Source organism: Pinus tabuliformis, chromosome J, assembly GCF_031772625.1.
Source record: "Pinus tabuliformis cultivar Carrire ecotype Pingquan chromosome J, CPIR1, whole genome shotgun sequence".
Lineage (NCBI taxonomy): Eukaryota > Viridiplantae > Streptophyta > Pinopsida > Pinales > Pinaceae > Pinus > Pinus tabuliformis.
In genome coordinates, this window is record NC_142295.1 from 122,737,503 (window position 1) to 122,759,652 (window position 22,150).

At 37.0% G+C, this 22,150-nt stretch overlaps 1 pseudogene; it reads right to left on the reverse strand.

Annotated features, from left to right (window-relative positions):
• Positions 1-341: 341 nt before the first annotated feature.
• Positions 342-3,305, reverse strand: LOC149225900 (uncharacterized; annotated as a pseudogene).
• Positions 3,306-22,150: the final 18,845 nt, after the last annotated feature.

Consider the following 22,150-nt stretch of genomic DNA (forward strand, 5'->3'; position numbering starts at 1 on the left):
TCAAAAAACATTATTCCCATATCGAAAAAAATAGCAGATGAACATGTGATCTACACTAATTGGACCCCTAAATATCAACCCCTGATTGTGCAGAGCAACATCCTCAGCCACCAAACTTGCGTATTTGAACTTATTTTTTTGAAACCCCTATGGCTAGGAGTTTCTTCCTTCATAGGAAAGTTGATATCTGATATTAGACTTGGATGTCCACCTTTTTTTTTATTTTTCTGAGTCACAAGATGCATTTAATTCATTTCTAGGAACTTCAAATATTGCACAACAAGATGAAACACCGAACAACTCTCTAGGTAAAATTTCCTAGAATACATATACTAGTCATATCATTCAAGAAAAGGAGCCTGATAGTTCAGGTGGAAATCATAAAATGCATAGATAATGTGTAGATTAAAGAAGAACAATGGAATGCTTCTTAAACATATCATGCAGCCAACACCTATACCAGACAATGGTTCATTATCTATTATTGTAGGGACCAAAATCGATGCTTCAAGAACACATTCTTCAAATCATTTCTCATCTACAAGTGAGACTTTATGTATGTTGCATGTTCTCTGCAATTGTTCTATTTCCATGTTTGGAACATCTCTTGATTGTGGAGGGGAGGAGTTTTCTACAACGATAAAAGCAAGAGATTGGATAATCTCTCCTTGAGCATTCTTGATTGAAAATGATCCTTGGGCACTAAAACATATCCCTTACCCGAGTGAATTTCAAGATAATTGTTTAATTGCAAGGTACACAAAGAATCTATTTTCTTGCTGCTTGACCTCCACTTTATCAGCAAAAATCTACCTTTCAAATTTAAAACTTTATCTTTAAACCTATTTATTTTGCTGCTATATTTTATCTATTCCATAGGTAGTGTGTCACCTCGTCTGTCATGGTCAATTCCATTTTCAATTTCCCTATTACCATAAGAAGCATTACCATTCTCCCCAACACTATCCCTCTCAAAACTTGCGGCAGATACCGGAAGAGACTGGGATCCTAGCAGGCTACTAGGTGAAATATATGTTTTATTATCCATATTTTTGTTGTCTAACTATATCCATCCCACTCTGCATGACTATCCCATTTACTAGGCCTCTTAATCTTTCTACTTCGTTCATTCATATCACAAAATAATTCATCATCACTCATGTTATCTCTATTATCTTGTTGGTATCTTTTTTATTGATACACTTGTTTATTTTCATCGATAAAAGCAAGGAGTTTCCCTAAGGAATATTGAATTTGTTTGTTGTGTTGCTTCCCTTCATATCCTTGAGCAGTTGTCGACCTTTTTGAAGTTGTCTTCACAATTGCTTTGTTTCCATATTTAGGTGAATCAGAAGGCTTGCAAGGGGAAGATCACAAGGATGAGCTTAACATGGTTTTGTAATCCCATGAATATTTGGTACTAGAGGTGGAAGATTCCAAGGAAGTATTAATGCACACATATGGAGAAGTATCTGTCAACCTGCTTGGTGGACATTTTTTTAGAAAAAACCATCAGAGTTGGAACTTAAACCAAACTAGATGAATCGTTTTTCATATCTATCATCGCATTATCATTGCCATTACTTGTAATCTGCTAGGCAATTTTCCTTGGATGCTTAGGAATATCAAGAATTTTATCCAAGACAACTTCTTTATTGATCCTTTACCCATCTATTCTCTTCCCCACAAAACCAATTTTAAGTCTGTGCCTCACTTCTTGAAGAAAATATTGAGTGTTATGCCTCACTTCTTCTGGATCCATGAATCCAATTTGAGATCTGGGAGTAGCTTGGTGATGGACTGGGACTAAAAATTCTGACACCTTTCTGGAGTAGGCTTTGAGACAACTATTATTGTTGGTACAAAGCAAATGCTATTTTTACCATATGAACTTAAAGCAGGAAAAATGCTCTTTTTTCCTTGCACAGAATAGTCTGGCATTGACTTCTTAGGTGGTAAGAATCTTTCTCAACTTCGCTTTCTATCAAAACTTCTTCCCCTTCTGCTCTAAAGGTGTTTTTCATTTTTCTTGTCTCCTTTGGAATTCTTTTGATTATTCTCCTCTTCCTTCAATGCCCCAAGGCATTTCTTTGGATTTGACGACTTCATTTTTGGTAATTATTTTTCCTGAGTTTCTGAATTATATTTTTTATATTGCGGATGCTTTTCAGCAATGAATTTGGTTCATGAACAAATTTTAGGAATAGTTCGTTATTTGATTTCAAAATTTCCAATGCATTGAGAAATTCTTTTGAACTTTGAAGCTCTTCATGAGTTGAAAGATGTTGAGAATTAATAACACTCTCATGTAAAAGATCCATTTATACCTCATTCAACTTTTGACATACAAGCATTTGGTTTTCCACTAACTACATTTTGAGTTCATCTGGTTGGACACATTTTGAATGATCTTGAACCTTTGAAGCTTACCAAACTGCGAAATGTTTCTTAAACTCTTGAGAACTATTTCATAAATATAATAAATATTCAGTTTAAGAAATGTTTACTTTATTCAATATCTGAGTTTATTCATATTTATTACATGAGTTAGAACACTGATTTTTATCCTCCAATTCCAAAATTGAGTACTTGCAAAGTAGGAGAGCAGCAGAGAAACTAGATTTAAGAGAAGCCAATAGTAAATATTGTGTAAGAATATATTCTTCTATCAATATTATTTTGAGTATAAAAACAAAAGCCTCTTATGGTTCTAGCTGCTAGCAAACATAATGGTCATTGAGTAACATCTAGAAAATGGATTTTACACACTGTTGATAAATGAGGAAACAATCCAAGGGGCTTCTCTAGGAGCTACCACTTTTGGCCCTACCTCAAGGAAGTATATTGACAATTTCCTGTGTGAAAACTATGGAAAAATGATGTAAAGCAAACATCAACAACTTTGACTAATTGTGACCCTAGAATAATGATGCTTACTCTATAATATTTTTTGGAATGATAACACCAACCTAGTATGCTTCAAGTGTTGTTTGGTATATAGAGGAGTTTACATTCAGTTGGATGGAATCAAAGTTCTTCTATACCTAGACATTGAAATGCTTCCATCTTCAATGCTGATGCAAGGGATCATTCATCTTCTCAGCAAGAAGAAGCTAGTACAAGAAACGTGATGATGGGTATTGCTATTAATACCTGGTTTGCTGCAAGTTCAAAGAACAGAGCAACTAATCATGAATCTAGAAATTGGGTTCCAATGAACCAAAATCTAGATGGACCTGGGGGTATTGCTTCTTTGATGCTACATCTGCTACCATGTATGCCTTGTGGATCACATCATATTCCATTCACACAAGCACCTAACGGAAGTAGTGGTTCTTCTCAAGGACAAGGCTAATCATCGTCTATTTTGAGGCCTTAATAGGTTAGTGATTTTAATCCTCAAAATATTCATTCTTCTTCATCATAGATGTTCCTTTGCCATCAATCACTGGTTTTCAAGTCCCACAATATTTTAGATCAACAACAGTATGGATGGAATGCCAAGGTGATGGGTTGATAGGTGTACCACTTGGGTTGTTGCAAGCAATTGCTACTAAAAATGATGGAGACAACAAAATAATGACTGAGATTTGTAGTATTTACCTTACTAAGAGTTTTTGATGAAGCTTAGTTTTAGAGGCAATGACTAGCATATTAATGGAATTTTTTTATGTAGTTCTTCAATCTGTGAGGTGGTTATTATTTCATACTTATCTCTTGATGAAATGATATATCTATAGAGATCATTTGTCGTAAAAGCAACCTGGGTTATGGGATGTGTAGGGAAAATTGGATTGCTCCCAACACAGGGAAGGAGGGCCAACATAGAGTAAAGTTTGGAAATCCCTATCAAGACAAATATCAATTATGAAATTTGGTTCAATCCTTTGAAGGTAATCCTTAGAAAAATCACTTGTTTGGCTTTTTCCCCTGTCAAGACAAATATCAATTATGAAATCACTTGTTTGTATCCAATCTCTATTTATGGAAAGACTTTATGCTCATTAAATTGGAATTGTGTGTGGTTCATGCTTGTTCCAAGTTATAAATTTTAGCAAACTGCCATCAAGGTACTCCAATTGGCTTTGAATGATATCTTTGTGATAGTTTAAGACTCTCCAAATTTCATTCAAGTCACTATTTTCCTTAGCAATTATGACACTGATTCTTGTAATCCTGTGTGCAAAAGAGTGTCTAAGTACTTGTTATGAACAATATTTTTCAAGTATGAGTAGTAGGCATTAATTCTATTAAAATAGGGGACGAGCCTTGTAGCCTTCGACCATTCAAACTGAATCTAGCTACAGGGAAAATTAATATCTTGGCATAATGTAACTGACCGAAACAAACTTTCATCCCTTCTAGAAATCAAAGAAATTCTAAACTACCAAACCACTAGCAAATTTTTCAGGAAAAAATCCAGAGTTTGAGGACATGCCTTTGCCATGTTTCTAGAATTAGAATGTAAGGAAGAAGTTGCAAGCATTTTAGAGGGGTAGTTTCCTTGAGCCAATGACACTTCCTATTTAGATTCCTCTAATTTGTGATGTGTTGAAGCCTGTATGAACCTTCACCTTCCATCTTTGAACACCTATGTTTTGGTGCAAATGGAGCAGCTTGAGGGGAAGGAATAAGGAGAGTGGGGAGGTTTCCTCTAGAAGGAACTCAAAGATGTAATTGATACAAACCAATGAATACTAAAACACCTACAGAGACCAAAAACTAACGAACATATAACCATAACCCAACCTAAATTTTTCCATTACAAACAATCCTTAAATCAAGCTCCTTGATCTACCATTTCCAAGGTGTTTGGCTGGCTTGTCTACATATAATACTACATATTGATTTTTGTGCACATTAGTATCCATTTTATTTTGAATTAGTCTAAAGTCCATCACCCTACCTTTAAATACTATTCTAATATCTAGTGAATGGAGCTCCTTAAATTGCCATTCCCAAGGTGTTTGGATTTAATGAGTACTTCATATTGATTGTTGTGCGCATTAATATCCAATTTATTTTGAATTTACGAGATCAATATAAATTCCATCACCTCACCTTTTAATAATGTTCTAGGGCTGAAGTTTAGAATCTAACATAGCCGAATGATCTACCTCCTCATTTGTTTCTCACTTGAAAGAATAAGATTCATTTGAAAATATAGAAAATGTTGTTTGATTATGGTAAGGACAGTCATTCATATATGTGTTTCGTGATTTGGTTGGTCAATTGTTGTTTTTATGAAAATATTATTCAAAATATTTCAAAGACCCCATGTGCATTAGGTGTTTCCTACTCGATGTTTTGGAGTTTTTGGCCGAAATCTAGCGAAATAATTGTTGGTCAAATCTTGACTTGTGTTGTTTAAACGGGTTTTTTGACTACATATATGGATTTCTCACCCTAAAACCCCCCTTGGGCACTTGGATTGTGGAAATTTCACAACTTAATGTTGTGATTCCAACAAATCCTTCTGAGATTTTTGGAAAATGAGACTAGAAAATAGGCCTTAGAAAAACCTCCAAAATCTTTGACAGATAGACTATTAATTTTAGTAACAATGGTATCTTCTATGGTTAATAGCAATTTTACTTTAATTTTCTTATTAGCCAAATATCGATATCTAGTTTAGCAATCACATCGACATGATAGTAAAATGTAGATAGAACATAAATAGTAATAGTAGAAGACTTTCCAAGACAATAGGACACAAGACATGGAATCCCAGGGACAAACCCCAATGTAAGGAAACCCTTCATCAATTATTGTTATAATTCTTCCAAATTTCAGTAGAGACAAAGAGTACAATCTACAATATTCAATTTCCCAATCAAAGTTAGGTATGATCAGTCAAACAAAAGAAACAAAAATCCTTAACTAGAAAGTAAATGCTAGTCAACGGGGAAGATTTTGACCTCCAAAACAGCTCGGTAAAAATTGGTCAACTGGGCCTCCAACAACAAGTCAAATCAACCCAAAAATGGTCTAAAAATGTCTAGTTAAACCTGGTGAACAAAAATCAATGCAGCAGCAAGCCTTTCCACAGTCAAAGTTGGTCAAAGAAAGGTCAAACAACATCAGATTTCTTGCCAAGAACTTTGGTCTACCCAAATAGAAATACCCTAGACAAAACTGTAGTCAAAGATGTTCAACGCGAGTCAAAACAACTTCTTGCAACTTTCGGTCTACGCTGGTCAATGCAAGGACAACCAAAGAATAGTCCCTTCCTCGCACATGTGGAGAGAGAGAGAAGCCTCAGAAGATCCATACCAAAACAATGAAGGAGAGAGAAAAATGAATGTGTGAGATGCCAAAATGAGGAGGAGGCTCCTTGTATTTATATGCAATGTTGAGGGCTTGAGGGTGCTAGTTTGATGGTTGACTCACCTTGACAATTTGTTCACAATCAAATTGAATTCGTAAGTCCATATGTACATGTCAGAATGGGATGGTATTTATATCAATCGTACACCTCTCATAGAGTCTCAGAGAGAGGAATCCAATAAAAATATCAGTTGTATCATATGAGTTTTCCAAGGTGAAGTTTGGCCCTAGTTGCCAAATTTAACACACCCTCTCAACTAGGGAGAACTCAACCTATCAAATTGTCTGAGAATCTGTACCATCACAATCTCTGCTCTGCTCTTCTCTATTGAACCATGAAGAAAGAATAAATGATCGAGAATGTATCATACCATTCTCCACTAACCTAAAGTTCTCTAATAATAAAGAGTGTGTGATACCACTCTTAACTGACATGAAGTAAGTTTCCATTGATCCCATATCGATATCAACATCCTAAGATAGGGATAACGGTAGTACACGATGTTTCCATCAATAATATTATCATCCCTATCCTCATTTCCCTGCTCATTGGCGAGCTGAGAGGTACTTCCCATGAAATCTGGACTGCATGGGTAGGATGTGCTAATAGGAGAAGGTGAACGACTCATCCTGCTCATATTCCATAGGAGAGGGTGAACCACTCATCCTATGCATATCTCAACATGGGTAGCATAGGGGGAGGCAAACCACTCACCCTATACATCGCGCAACATTAGGGGAAGGTGAACCACTTAACTTATTGTCGCTCATCACTCCAAGAAGTACCCCAAGCCACCAGGAGCTCACAGAGCTCAACATCCATCTCATACGGAACCCTCATAAGAGGTCTCTCCACGACTCCAATTCATTCATGAAAGGTTAATAATTTGACCTTCCCTAGGGGCTTCATAAGAATATGAGTGACCTGATCATCAGTGCCAATGTGTTGGAGCCTTATTTCTCCCTGTTGTACCATATCTCAGATGAAGTGGTACATGATATCAATTTACTTGGAGTGGTCATGAAACATGGGATCCTTGGAAAGACAAATCCCATTCTGGTTGTCATAGAAGATTAGGATGGTATCTATCAGATGTCCCAACAACTCACTAAAGAGATTCCTCAACCAAACAACTTCATAGGAGGCCATACTAACAACAATGTATTCAAACTCAACGATGCTCAAGGAAACCAATTTCTCCTTCTTTCTCATCCATGATATCAAAACAGAACCTAGAGAGAAGCAACATCCAAATGTGTTTTTATGATCCACCACACTGCCAACCCAATATATATCAGAGTAACCATGGAGCCTCACATTTCTGGTAGTGTATCTCAGTCCATAAGTGATTTTGCCCAGGAGATCTCTCAAAAGATTCTTGGCAGCAATCCAATGTATGTGATGACGCTCGACCACAAACTAACTCAATGTATTCATTTCAAAACATATATTCAGACAAGAGTTCAGAAAAAACATTATAGCCCCCACGAGTTGACAATACCTAGACGAATTTCCCAAGTCAGGCCCAACAACACTTCCCTATAACTTCTTGAAGTTAAGTTTCATCGGAGTAGTCACAGACTTCCAGTCCACCATCTCAAATCTTTCAAGTAGCTTCACAATATATTTTCCTTGAGAAAGGAAAATCTCACCTCGCTTTTGTCAGACCTCCAACCATAGGAAATAATGCATCAGTCCTAGGTCCTTCATTTCAAATTCAGAAGTCAACTCCCTCTTACATAGATGAATAAGAGGACCTTCACTTGTCAGAAAGAGATTGTCCAGATAGAGTACCAATATGAGAGGTCTATCATTCTCAACCTTAAAGTAAAGGTTCGAATCAACTTCACTTCTTGTAAATCCCAACCTCATTAGATAGCTATCGATTCTCTCATACCTACTGGAAATACTGAGAGGGGGGGTGAATCAGTATTCTCAAGTCAAATATTCCTTTTTCAAAATAAAATGATATACGCTACTTCAGTTAATTAAACCTGCGTATATACGCAACTATGCAGAAGGAAACCCGCGTACACAATGCAAACTTTTAATTCACTTTATCTTTCTGATGTTGATTGTTAATCTATGTTTGAGAATCAAATAACCAGTAACGAGAAACAAAAAGCAGAGCAGAAAGACAATTGCACACAAGAACACAAGATATAACGTGGAAACACAATGTGGGTGAAAACCACCTGCTGCAATTCGCTCTATCTTCTCTTTAATTAGAAACTACCTTTTACAATTGTACTGGTGCAGTCCTTTACTAGTACGCAGGCTGCAACCGGTAGAGAGCTACAACTCTCTCTCGTTTTCCAGCTTCTCCTAGAAGGGAGCTACAACCCCCTTAGCTCTTGCACTAGCCAAGATACTATTACGTAGGTGCTAGCCTACAGAAGGCTACAACCTTCTCTTTCTTTCAGGGACCATGTTTCATAAATTTTCAGACTGGATCCACAAATAACATCAATAAAACATCAAGAATTTCTGCATCAACTAGTCACCTTTTCACCAATCAAAACTGAATCAAAATAAGCACTTCTCTCACGACTGTACCCTGATCATAGTAACAGTAACCACACACCAAATCTGAACCTAGAACACTATAGCAATAAACAGAAGCAGCTAGATCACAACTCAAAATATATACGCTACTTCAAAAACCTGAAACCTGCATGCATACGCTTCTGCGTATGGAACAACCTGCATATACGCAGTTTTCATTCACTGAACCAGCTTGTATACGTGCCTTTTCTTCACTGAACCTGCGTATAGATCTATAAAGGATAATTCGCTCTTTCAAATATTCAAACACTAATTAACCAAGACTATCAGACTTATAGATCAAGCAAGCGCCACATATAGCAGATCAAAATCATACAAAGATACTATCATTCAAGCTTAAATATTATGACCCATCAATAGAACTTATCCTTCTCTTTGCGCTAAGGTTCCTCCTTCATTCAGATCTAGATCTGCACCATAACCCAAATACCAGAATTCCAGATCTAGCACTTTATCAGATATTCAATAATAATTCAGATGATATTTTTCCACATGATCTCCTTCCTCTTTTATAGTTTTAGGCCTTCCACAATACCACGGTCCAAAACCATAATAAACCAATACCACGGACCCAATACTTGGGATCAACACTTGTGACGAGGTACCATGGTCCAAAACCATAAGTTCAAATACCAAGGACTAACTACCACAGACCAAAGGTAAGTTCTCCAACATATACGCGCTTTTCCGTGCATGAAAGTGCGTGTATATGCATACGCGCTTTTGAAACGTCTAACCTGCATGTATACGTGACTTCATCTAGATGAACCTGCGTATATGTCTTTTCCTTCATTCTGAAAGCTTGAACTGAGATCTGTTACCAAAGAGAGTTGCCATCAAGGACAACACCTGTGCCATAGCTCCAAACCTGTGCCATAATGCCAACAATCTCCCCCTTTGGACTTGATGGCAACCCAAAATCCTGAAATTCATTCTCCCCCTTTGTCATCAAGGGCAAAGGGTTGTGCTCCCCCTGAGTGCATGCTCAAATTTCTGCCCTGTTGTGCTGACCATGCTCCCCTGATTGTAGGCAAGATCTGCAAAAGATGTTCTTCAAGAAGAACCATGACTTATACATCATAAAAGACCTTCCTATCACCAAAAGACTCAATACATACATCCATCACCCAACCAAGTGGGGATACATCAGAAATTTACATGACAAGCAAGTTCATTACATGTTCATCCCAGACATAGTGGGGAAACCAAAATAGGTCGTTACATGACCTTGACACCATAAAAGAGATACCACAAAAGAGATACATGACATAGAGACGAAATATCTAGAACAAGACTTATGAAAGTCACCAATAACTGATAGCAGCAGCATCTGTCAATCACCACCAAGATTTCCTTCTGTTCTCCCTCTGCCTCTGTTCCACCTGAAACCAACAACAGCTGTGAACTAGAACCAAAAGCTTCTAAGATAATGCCAATAATGCATTATTAGAGGATTATCTGCTCCCCATAAACCTGTGCCGGATGGTCTCTGTCAGACCCATATCAAAATATCTTCAACCAGAGCCTGTCCCTACTAATATCCATCAAACCTCCATATACGTGACTGTCTCTGCAGAAACTGGGGTATGTACACAGATCCTCCTCATGCAACTCGCGTACACCCATTTTTCTCTGAAACAGACAAGTTTTAATAGCAAGATGATGCATCAACTACTCCCAGCTTCTGTCTGAGGTATTCAAATGTCTCCCTGGGTAGTGGTTTGGTGAGAATATTAGCAACTTGTTCCTTAGAAGGAACATACTCCAATTTGACCTTTTGTTCCAACACTTGTTCCCGGAGAAAGTGATACTTGATTAGTATGTGCTTGGTCTTTGAATGCATGACTGGGTTCTTTGAAATGTTGATTGCACTTGTATTATCACATAAGATGGAGATAGGTGGTGTACAAGTGATTTGAAAGTCCTGAAAGGTTTTCATCATCCAAAGAAGTTGAGTGCAACAAGATGCATCAGCCACATATTCTGCTTCAGCTGTAGATAAAGCAACGGAACTCTGTTTCTTGCTGAACCAAGATACTAATCTAGAACCCATAAAGAACGCACCACCACTTGTGCTCTTCCTATCATCCACGCTTCCAGCCCAATCTGCATCTGTATAAGCATGAAGAGTGAGATCTGTATCTCTAGGATACCATAAGCCATAGTTTTGAGTTCCTTGAAGATACTTGAAAATTATCTTCACTGCCTGAAGATGGGTTTCCTTTGGATTTTCCTGAAATCTTCCAACTTCCCACTGCATGCATGATGTTTGGTCGGGTACCTGTCAAATAAAGTAGACTTCCAATCATAGATCTATAGGTTGGTTGATGTACTGCTACTGATTCATCATTTGCACTCAGACTACATCCTCTAACCATATGGGTACATACTGGTTTCGAATCTTCCATGCCATACTTCTTCAGAATTTGCTTGAGGTACTTGGTTTGAGACAAGAAGATACCGCCTTCATTTTGTTGGATTTGCAATCCAAGAAAGTATGTTAGTTCTCCAAGCAAGGACATTTCGAATTCTTTCTACATCACCAAGGCAAAGCTTTGACTCATAGCTTCTTCATTGGTGCCAAAGATAATATCATCTACATACAGAACAAGTATTAGCAATTTGTCATTTTCAATTTTTATATAGAGATTGCTATCTGCTGATCCTTTTGAAAAACCTTGTTGATGAAGATATTTGTCCAAATGATAGTACCAAGCTCTTGGAGCCTGTTTCAGACCTTAGAGAGCCTTTTTTAGTCTGCATACAAGATTTGGATCATTCCCAAGAATGAAACCATCTGGTTACTCAATGTACACTTCTTCTTCTAAGTCTCCATTCAGAAAGGCTGATTTCAAGTCCATTTGAAACACTTTGAACTTCTAAAAGCTTGAGAGAGCAAGGAACATTCAGGTGGCCTCAAGTCTAGCAACGGGAGCAAAAGTTTCTTCAAAGTCTATACCTTCTTGTTGAGCATACCCTTTACAAACAAGTCTGGCCTTGTTCCTAATCACTTCCCCATTTTCATTCAACTTGTTTTTAAAGATCCATTTTGTGCCTATGACATTCTTATCTTTTGGTCTAGGAACCAACTCCCAAGTGTTATTCTTTTCAATCTGCTCAAGTTCTTAATCCATTGCCTTAACCCAGCATTCATCTTTGCATGCCTCTTTTACATTTTGTGGCTCAGTGGAGGAGAGCAAAGCCAAATAGCTTGAGGCTTATGCAATTGTTCTTCTTGTTTGTATACATGCCTCTTTCTGCCCCAAAATTTGAGATTTAGGATGATTCTTCTGAACATACCTGGATGGAGTCTTTTCTTCTATCCTTATCTGTTCCTCTGGTGCCTCTTGAGGTTCTTCTTCATCATCAGTCTAATTTGGAGAGTAGTCTTCATCCTCTTCGATATTTTCATAATTTACTTGCCTAGGAATGTATCCTTTTTCATCAACCACTACATCAATGCTATCAACAAATCTTCCAAGTCTTTTATTGTAACACTTATATGCTTTGCTGTGGGGAGAATAACCAAGGAGATTGCCTTCATCTGCTCTAGGTTCAAGTTTTCCAAGTTGTTCATCAGTATTCTTAATATAACATTTGCTTCCAAAAATTTTGAAATGCTTTACCGAAGGAGTCTCACCATACCAGAGCTCATGAGGAGTTTGAGTACTGTTCACTCGGACATTTGTTTTGTTGAGAATAACAACCGCATCGTCTCCTTCCCAAGCTATGGAAAAGGTATGTAGATGACACTAATGTCATCTGGTCCCATGGCCTAGAAGAGTTGGATTTTTTCTTCAACCACCTCAACTGTCAGTCCTCTGCCATTAAGTTCAACATGGAAAAAGAGGTCAATATTTGCCTCCCTTTCTTGGATATTCTTATATCGAAGAATAAGGACGGTTCTCTCTCCCACTCAGTATTCTGAAAGAATACGCATACTGAGCAGTATCTTCATGCCGATTCCCATCATTTCCCTGCTCAAAAGGTGGGTGTTCTTAACACCCTCGCTACTCGTGCCTTGAGGATTTCTGATATGGAGAGCTTCGATAAGGAGAAATACCATCACCTTAATGTCTTTGTGGAGAATGGCTATAGTAGGCACCTAGGTCAGAAGGCTTTCCTTAAAGCCTCTAAAAACTTGTTAATCAATAAAGAACGTAAAGAGCGTCGGCCAGGCGTCCATCTTCCCTATGTCCAAGGAACCACAGATAAGATTGCTCGAATTCTCAAGAGGTATGATATTCCCTCAACCTTCAGGCCCCTCAACACTATTCGCAAATCCCTCTGATCGGTGAAAGATCCCATTGATCCTAAAGATATGAAAGGTGTCTACTTGATCCCTTGTTCTTGTGGGGCCCCCTATATCGAGGAAACAGGACGCTCCATCCAGCAAAGGATCAGTGAACATGCAGCTGACCTAAGACATGGAAGAACCAAGTCTTCAGCGTTAGCAGAGCATGTGGAAAAGACCAAGCATCAAGTATGTATTGAGGAGGCCAAAGTTATTGCAAAGGTTGCGCAGTACCATCACCGTAAATTCAGGGAAGCCATTGAAATTGAAAGAAGGCTGGGCAATCTCAATAGAGATGACGGCTGGAAGATCAGTAGCTGCTGGATCCCTGCCCTTTGTTCCTAGTCTTGCTTTTTCGTTCTTTCGTTGTTTCCCTTATTTTTGAGGATTTCGTCTCTTGGAGCCTTATCTCTTCCTTCCTCCCAGGGCTTCTCCCTTTAGTCGCTCGCCTGTTTTTTTTTTTTTTTAGTATGTCCTCGTTATGTATTTATTCATTTTGTCATTACTTTTTACTTTTACTTTTACTTTTACTTTTATTTTTATTTATTTATTTATTTATTTATATTTTATTTATTTATTTTAATTTTAATTTTAATTTTTTATTATTAATATTAATATTATTATTTTTATTATTATTATTATTATTATTATTATTATTATTATTTATTTATTTATTATTATTATTATTATTATCAGTTTTATTTTTATTTTTATTTTATTTAATTAATTAATTACTTTATTTTATTTTATTTTATTAATTTTTTTATTTTATTTTTATTTAAGTTAACTTTACTTTCCCTTCCAATATTCTTATTAATTCTAACTTACTTCTATGTATATTACTTTTTATTTATATATATATACATTTATTCCCCTTTTAAATACTAATTAACCTATAATTTTTAATACATTTTTAATTAACCATTAACACCTTTAAATTAGTTTATATCTTTATATATTTTTGATGGTCACCTAATATAACTAATTGCCATTAAATTATAATAATTTTTTACTCTGGTCCTAAGGTCAAATGTAGTCATTAATCCAGATAGTCATTGGAGACTCTGCTCATACTATTTAACATGCTAAGCTAGATCTGTCTCTTCAACTTGTCCTGACGATGAACCACACTAGCTGTTTTGAAACGCGTCGACAAAAATTTCTCTATGTGATTTTCGCCAAAAAATCTTTAAAAATTTGATATGAATCACAGAAACCTTAATTCTACAATGTAACTCTCAAAATTGCACACTAATTTTTTTGGAACGTTTACATTTCCCGGGGGGATGTTCAAATTAATTTCTGATACTGATGTAAACCGTTCGAAAACTATTTTCTTCATTACAATTTACCTCTCAAAATTGCACACTAATTTTTTTTATTTATTTTTTCTTAATTTGGTGTTAACATGTTTTCATTGTTGTAGGTTTTCTCTTTAAGATAGGTTTATGCTCCCAAGTCCATACAAAGGTGCTATATCCGAAATATATTCTTATATTTGATTTCTCTTCTTAATATTTATATAAAGTTTCATTCACTGTCATGATTATTTTTTTATCTTAATTTTTAAAGTAATAATATATTTATTTAGGGTGTTATATCCCAAATATATTTTTAAATTTGATTTCTCTTCTTAATATTGGTATAGAGTTTTATTTATTGTTATGATTATTTTTTTTATTTTAATTTTTAAAGTAGTATTATGTTTATTTGAGACAAGAATAAAATTCGAACCTCTTAACCTCGAGCTCCGGAATATTTAACAAACATTTGAGTAACCACAATACTCCTCTAAACTAGACATTATTATTTATCCACGAGTTAAAATATGTGAGTTTATTATGGAAGCACCGCATTGTTCCACTTTGTGGCTGCTTGAACTCGAGACATTTTAACTACTATTCATACACAGGATTTGCAATAACCATGGTGCCCTAATTTCATATGATATTCGTATCATTTTTATAGTCAAGCCTTTTCTATACTCCTAATTAATTTCGTTTAATATGTGGAGTTATGAGTTTTGAACTTGAGGTGGATCGAACCTACAACCTTTTAGTCAAGAGTGAAACCTGATAACATTGCGACAATGATCCTCTTATCCAAGTAACGCTTGGGAATAGAAGATGGGTGGAACCTAGGCTATGTGTTTCACATGTGGTGAATCATTCTAACTCGACAATGTGACTGGATCAAATATGGATGGCTTAGATGGTTCAACCTCCTTTCTTGGTTTATTGACTACCCTTCCATTTGCAATTTTTCAATTTCCTTGTTCTCTACATGTTATAGACATATTTGGGCACATCAACCCCAAACCTATATGTCGATGTATTAGGGCTCATCAACCCCTAAAAGATTTGTTTCATACTCTAAAGGAACATAGTCATCTGAATACATCATTCCCCAAAAGTTCCATCTGAGAAACCATCCAGAAATTGCCCAAAGTGAACCATACTAATTGCTCCACTGGCAAAGTGTGATGCATACTATGTAGGCCTTCTACAGGGTGTGATGGGTGAGTATGGACAAATGTCCGGGACAGTTTTCTAGGTGGTTTCTCATGGAATCTTCTAGAAACTTCTCCTATGCCACTTGCCTACCTGAATTTTCCCAAGCATGAATAAGGGATCTAAGAAAATCTCCAATCCCTTCTCTTGTGGAACCAATTGTAACAAGTGGAATGACACTAATCAAACCCCATTGATGACTCACACCCTTGCACACATCTATAAATGGATCCCTCATCCAAGAGATCTGAAGGCTAGAATGTTGTGAATTGCAAGTAAGTGCTGATAATTTGTAATTGAGAAGAGAATATTGTATTCTTGTTGGAGTGATCTTGCTATTTTATGAGGTGAAGAAGGATTGAAGCTGGGAGGATGGCACTGAATCAGACAACTGGATTGTAATTCTCCTTTCTATTAATAAATCTCTTCAAGTTTTCTTCCATATGATTGTGCCACTGTGAATGTTATCATTTGTGAATGCTATCATTTTTTTATTATATATTTGATTTTGTAATGTTTCTGTGGTAATAGATCATGATGCTTTGACGGTTCTTTGTTGTTGTACTTGTATAGGTACTCTCCAAGCGTGTTAAGTATGGGGAGGAGTTGTAGGATCTGCCAAAGGAGAGAGAGAGCAAGCAAGGGAGTAAGCGGAAGTTCCAAGTTGGTTCCATTATCTTTCTCTTATCTGTTACACATAGAAGAAATCATTAGAATGCTTTAAACTTCTGTTTCTAGGGTAGCTGCCAAACCTAGAGGGCTAGCATTCTTTAGGAGTAATAGTTTTCCCAGAAATAAATTGGCGACTCCACTGGGGAATGAAAATATGTTTGTTTGTTGTTATTGTTTGTTTTATGTTCAATTTGTTAAACTATAGACAGAGTCTGAAGATAGCCAGGTAGCCTTCAAAATGCTCTTGCTTTGCAATTGCATAGTAGATGAATGTTGCTTCAATCAATCTCTGGTTTAGTTTATGAATTAAAAATTTGACTTGAAAGCACATCTAGATGCCCTTTTGGTAGCTCAGTAACCACTCAAGACATCCCATAATACTTTTCTCATTATTGTTCATTAAAACCCATCTTAATTCATTGAAAACAACTCCACATTTGAGCCAAAACCCATTTCAGTTACGCTCCCTGAACCATCGCACTGTCTCCCACTGTGACTCGGTATGAATAGCACCTCCTGAGTGTAGTAAGTGTGATACATCTCAATTTTTGTGAAGCCTAGGTACGATGATTGATTGAACTCTTTTTCCATCTAGAAATTGAGGGTTTTTGACCTTGTTTTCAGTTTTGTTTGGTTGTTTTGCTGCAAATGAACAATGCCTCTCTACTGAAGCTTACTTGCATTACTTAGATCAGCCTCAATTACATTAGGATTATTGAATTTTTTCTTGTATTTGTTCCTCATTTACAATCCTTTGTCGAAAAGTTGTTTTAGCCGATTTGTCGCTTTGGTACAAAAAGTGTCGTAATTGTCGTTTTTTGTCGAAAAGAGAAGTGTTGTAAGTTCTTCCTTCCCTTGATAATCGATTGAAATTTTCTTGATGTATTTGATTTGATTTTTTTACATTGAAAGTGTCGAAAGCATTTTTTCAAAATTTAAATTATCATTTTTGAGTCTTCCTTTCCCTTTTGAAGAAGAAATTGTCGAAAGTGTCATTTTGAGTGAAATATTTCAGATCTTTGCTACATTTAGTTTTCCTTTTGGAACTTTTCACATTAAGAAAAAAAAAATACATGCATTTTCATCTAGCATTTTTGGATTTGTGTGCAAAAATATGATTTAGGGAAATGCACTAGTGTGTGCTCTTTGCTCTTTTCTTAAAAGCACTTTTATCTTCTTTCCCTAGTAGCCAGGAATCTCATTTCTCAAAATAAACAAAGATTGTTTACATTGTAGATTGCATCTTAGGAATTTCAGATCATCATCATGTAGTGAACCACTGAACAATATCAACCTTAAAATGAATTTCAATGAACCTAACAGTGCTTCGGAACTTAACGCAACATATCTAGAGGTCTAGGCTAGAGACGTGTTCCAACATCGACAAAACTAGTGGCTATCATTTTCATTGAAAGTTGGGTGATTCCTCCTCCTTGATATGATAAGTGCTAGCAAAGACTTGTGCTTCCCGTACCATCCCATATATATTGGGAGACCACAATAGGATTAAATCCTTTATCCATAGGAAGCTGAGTCTGCCACCATATTGATCGCAATGCACTGAACACAACATTCGGGATGATTGACTACCGTACATAAGTATTTGGTAATTTCTCTTTAATTTATCACCAAGGTGTATATTGTAGTTTTGCGATTGTTTTGGTAATCCCTTTATTCAGATTTTCCATAGTAGTCACTTTCATTCCTTTTAGACTCTCTAAAATAAAAGGTCCATCTGAGCACTTGTCCTTTCAGGCACATTAAAAATCGAAGGAGACTAGAGTCATATTTAGATTTTTATCGACTCTTAAAAACTAAAAAAGAAAAGTTGTGTCCAAGCGTCATTAAAATTAATTGAATTTGGAATAACATCATTTTCCCCTTAATTTTGAGTTGGTCAAATAATACGCAATCGTGGAAGAAAGTCAATCAAAACCTCGTCATTCACGGAGACTACCGAGGCAACCATCTTTGCCTCTGGAAGGAAAGCCAATCAGGATAAAGCAGTCTCATTTAACTGAGTCCAATTCATTTGGTTTATTTGAAACTTTTGTTTCAACATCATTGGAGACTCTAGTTACTCCAATTATTTTTGGTACATCTGCCTTCAAAGAAGAAGTTCTGCAGTCATAAGAGGACATTAGAATTGATCCTAGTGTAACAGTAGACACATCTATACCTGAAACAATTGCATCTAGAGTTGATCCCGAACCAATCTCAGTTCAAACTGAGGCTACATTTGACCTAGTAGTTGTTCAAGAACCTCCCTTTTAGACTGAAGTTCATTTACTTGAACATCTGGACATTGAGTTTCAGTATTCAGAAGGTGTCACCCCTCGAGTATCTATCACTACAGAAACTATACCTTCTTCAACTCTAGAAATCTTTTATGGACCTAACGATCTACCTCTTCCACCTGGTCTGATTGATATAGAGGAGATAACAGAGGATCCCCCATCTAGTACCTCGTTTCATTTTAGAACTGGGATTCATTTGTATCCTTCTACTCCTGAGTTTGGTTCTCTTGATCCTCCTTCATCGCAAGTTCCTATCGAATCACTTGGAGAACTTTTGGATAGACCAAACATGTTTGTGCAACCGTCAACATCTAGGAATGTGTCATCTGATGCAGCTGCGGCAAAAATTTCTGTTGCTATTACTACAATGTTTTCTAGTACGCCTGAGTCATATTTATTTCGTACACCATCTATCCCAGTTAGTTATCAATCACTAGCTGGAATCCACTCAAGGGATGCTTTGGCACCATGGTCTGCTCCTATTTTTGCATTCGGAGTCCGATCTAACTTTTCTCATGTTGAAACTCAGTAATTTGATCGTGCATACCAGTATCAATTTGGGAAAACCAGTTTTCAAAGACCGATATATCCTTTAAACACTGGACTGCCGCCATATGGAGAGTAGTATGCCTATTCACTGTTTCCTCCTGGGGAACAACCAGATGAGAGTTTCCAACAATATTTAGGTCAAACTGCAATTACATCTAGTGTTTGGATACCAATACTGCCAGAACAGCCAAGGGTTGTATATCCAACGCAATTGATCCAACCTGTGTCAAATATTCCCATTACACCTGCTATTACGACTGTGTTGCAAACACAAGCATAGCTTGTTCAGTCTCAGCCTCAACCTGCTCCTTCTTCCTTGCAACCTCAAGTTTCGAGGCAGAAGACTCAAGTCTCTCAGGTTGTGATACAACAACCATTTGTCTCTATGACTCAACCACAACCTCAGGTTAGTGCTTCTTTATGTGGAACGACTCAGGCACCAACGGGTATGTTCAATCTGCAACTTGGTCAATTCTCCAGTGTTGGGCAACAACAAATGGTCCAACAACCGTGGCTGGCACAATACCAACAACTATAATTCTAGCAAATCCAACCTCAGTTTGGACTTGGTTTACAATCTTAGACTAGATTTGGTCAATATCAAGCCTATCAAGGACCTAGGCAACAAGGCTTTGTAGGTTATGGACAACCATATTTTCAAACCGGTTATCAACAACCACTCTATACTAGTCATGTCCAACAACCTTATCAAGGTTACCAGTAACAGATGCCTTACGCTAGTATGCAAAGACCTACTGCTCAGGCGATTCCATTTTATCATGGGTATGCTCCACCCAACCTGAATCAACAGTTTCTTTTTATAGCAGCCCTAGAATTACTAGATTTGAACCGACTAATGAATGATCAAATTGCATACACCCCTTGGTGGCCGACGATTCCTCATAAACTCCCTTCTGATATTCCTAAGTTTAATGGAAATCTAGGTGAAGATCCATCGAATCACGTAATGACTTTTCATTTGTGGTGCTCGTCTAACACTCATGACGATTTGATTAGCCTTCGCCCTTTTTAGAGAATGCTTACTAGTCTAGCAGCAAAATGGTATATTGAATTTCCTAGTGCTTCATTTGATAACTTCACCATCCTTGCCACTACTTTTCTAACCCACTTTTAGTTACCCATCAGGTACAAAATGGAAATATAACTCCTTAAAAATTTGAAACAGACCACTTCCACTGACATATCTGATCATATTCATGAGTGGCGGTGTCGTCGTCAAATGGTAAAGACGTATGTTCCTAATCAACTTTTAACTGAATGGTAAAGACGTATGTTCCTAATCAACTTTTAACTGAGTGGTTTATTAAGTCATTATTGCCATCTATCGCTGAGGACATGGCGAAAGGAGGAGTTGTCACTGAAGAGCAAGTCATTGCTCATGTCCAATATTCAGATTTGATCTATACACAATCTGGCACACTTTATGACAAAATTCTTGATACTCCTAGACCAACCTTTTCCATTCCACCTCCACCTAAATCAAGTATGGACCCTCATGCCGGTGACGGTGTGATCAATGCCTCAAGCATGCAAACCGCAAGAGGTCCATCTGGTCAAGCTATTATTGTTTCTAGTTAGAATGAAAATGACAAACCTCTTGCCTCTGAGATTAATGTCGTGTCATCTAACAAAGGCAAAAATCCAAAGGAACCAGGGGGCAAGAAGAAAGGGAAAAATAACAAGAAGAAATAGGAGAATTCCACTCCTGAAAAATCATCTGAAAACCCTACTGTGGCAAGGAAACCTCCTCATTATCCATGTTTGATATGTAATGAGGAGAATTTTATGAGAGATTGTCCAAATCAATCTGAGGTTTCAAGACTTTTGAAGGCTTTGAATACCTCAGCGGTGTTGACAGATCCATTTCCAAACCCAAAAACTAATATGGTTGCTACCAATAATGCTTCCACATCCCAAGTGCTTATGCTATCCATCGCAAACAAGAAAAATGATGTTTTGATATTGACAAGGAGTAAATATGATGAGAATCCATCGTCGTCGAACAACCGGGCTACTGATCAACCTAGTTCTTCAACAACGACTTCGCCAGAAGTTGTTCCACCCATTATTCTTGAATTAACCATTAAGCCACCAAAGGGAGTTGCACATAAATAGAAATTTAATCCTCATGCTCGAGCTGCTCAAAATTATAATATAGTAGAGGATCTGGCTCAATTGCAATCCGCTATGTCGACACTTTAGGTATTGCAAAATTTTCCCTCCCAAAAGCAGGCTTTGTTATCAACGATAGGTGGGATCGATCCAACAGATTCCAATCTTGCGGTCTTTAAGTATACTGGATATATATCACAATTACTAGCCCAACTCGCTTTCCTTATAGAGGTAAAATCCCTCAATAAAAATGTTCATTGAACCATCATTGATGAGGGGGTATCTACCTATATTATGTCAATGAGTTGCTGGAAAACTCTTGGTTCACCACCCTTGTCATGATCACCAAGAACATTAAAAGCATTAAATGGAAGAACATACACTCCATATGGGATTTTAAGTAGCTTGCAAGTTGAACTGGGGGGCAAGACAATAGATATTGAGGTCGAGGTCATGGATGGACTCCTTGATTACAATATTTTACCCAGAAGTCCCTGGGTTTATGCTATGGTTGTCGTTGTGTCTACATATTTTAGAAAGATTAGATTTCCCTTCCAAGGTGGAATCACAATAGTTGACCAACTAGCCCTTTATGCTAACAGTTCACAAGCTACTGGAAGTATTCCATTGATCCATGGAAGTTCACAATCACTTCAAAATGTTGGATTAGGTCTCCTAAAAGACCCTTCCTCAATGGGTGCTTTTACCCTCCTGTCTCCATCTAGTTTCGCGGAAGTGGCCACAGTGGAAACCTGTCACATGATCTCTTCTACATCATCTGAGTTTAAGAAGAGTTTTGACT